The following is a 1,332-nucleotide window of genomic DNA, read 5'->3' as shown; positions in this document are numbered from 1 at the left end:
GATCCTGAACCTGAAAGGACCTTGAAGAGAAAGCTAAGAGAAGTTAAAGCACAACTCTCTCTAGAGGGCCTAACAGAGCTTTTCAAAGAAGAAGAAACAATGGCAGCTGAAAACAATAATGCCAACAATGCAAGAAAGGTGCTTGGTGACTTTACTGCACCTACTCCCGACTTCTATGGGAGAAGCATCTTAATCCCTGCCATTGGAGCAAACAACTTTGAGCTTAATCCTCAATTAATTTCTCTAATGCAACAGAATTACAAGTTTCATAGACTTCCATTGGAAGATCCTCATCAGTTCTTAGCTGAATTCTTGCAAATCTGTGACACTGTCAAGACCAATGGGGTTGACCCTGAAGTCTACAGACTTATGCTCTTCCCTTTTGCTGTAAGACACATAGCTAGGACATGGTTGGACTCACAACCTAAAGAAAGCCTGAACTCTTGGGAAAAGCTAGTCAATGCCTTCTTGGCTTCAAAAATCGAGTAAGCTTAGAGTGCAAGTCCGAACCTTCAGACAGAAGGAAGGTGAATCCCTCTATGAAGCTTGGGAAAGATACAAGCAATTAATCAGAAGGTGCCCTTCTGACATGCTTTCAGAATGGAGCATCATAGGTATCTTCTATGATGGTCTGTCTGAACTATCCAAGATGTCATTGGACAGCTCTGCTGGAGGATCTCTTCATCTGAAGAAGACGCATGCAGAAGCTCAGGAACTCATTGAGATGGTTGCAAATAACCAATTCATGTACACTTCTAAAAGGAACCCTGTGAATAATGGGACAAATCAGAAGAAAGGAGTTCTTGAGATTGATACTCTGAATGCCATACTAGCTCAGAATAAAATATTGACTCAGCAAGTCAATATGATTTCTCAAAGTCTGTAAGGAATGCAAGCTGCACCAGGCAGTACTAAGGAAGCTTCATCTGAAGAAGAAGCTTATGATCCTGAGAACCCAGCAATGGAAGAGGTGAATTACATGGGAGAACGCTATGGAAACACCTATAATCCTTCATGGAGAAATCATCCAAATCTCTCACGGAAGGACCAACAGAGGCCTCAACAAGGCTTCAATAACAATAATGGTGGAAGAAATAGGTTTAGCAATAGCAAACCTTTTCCATCATCTTCTCAGCAATAGACAGAGAATTCTAAGCAGAGCCACTCTGAATTAGCAACTGTAGTCTCTAATTTAATTAAAATTACTCAAAGTTTCATGACTGAAACAAGGTCCTCCATTAGAAATTTGGAGGCACAGGTGGGTCAGCTGAGTAAGAAAATTACTGAACTCCCTCCTAGTACTCTTCCAAGCAATACAGAAGAGAATCCAAA

General features: G+C 41.1%; 1 non-coding gene across 1 annotated transcript; it reads right to left on the bottom strand.

The window, feature by feature from the left end:
• Positions 1–487: 487 nt before the first annotated feature.
• Positions 488–595, bottom strand: LOC148561589 (small nucleolar RNA R71). Its single transcript, XR_015888092.1, has one exon. It is a non-coding gene; the product is annotated as a small nucleolar RNA R71 (small nucleolar RNA).
• Between the last annotated feature and the right edge of the window lie 737 nt (positions 596–1,332).

This window comes from Arachis ipaensis, chromosome B6 (genome assembly GCF_059453495.1).
Source record: "Arachis ipaensis isolate K30076 ecotype BB chromosome B6, ASM5945349v1, whole genome shotgun sequence".
In the NCBI taxonomy this organism is placed as follows: domain Eukaryota; kingdom Viridiplantae; phylum Streptophyta; class Magnoliopsida; order Fabales; family Fabaceae; genus Arachis; species Arachis ipaensis.
Note: the sequence above shows the minus strand (reverse complement) of the source record. Positions and strands in the feature narration are given on the sequence as shown.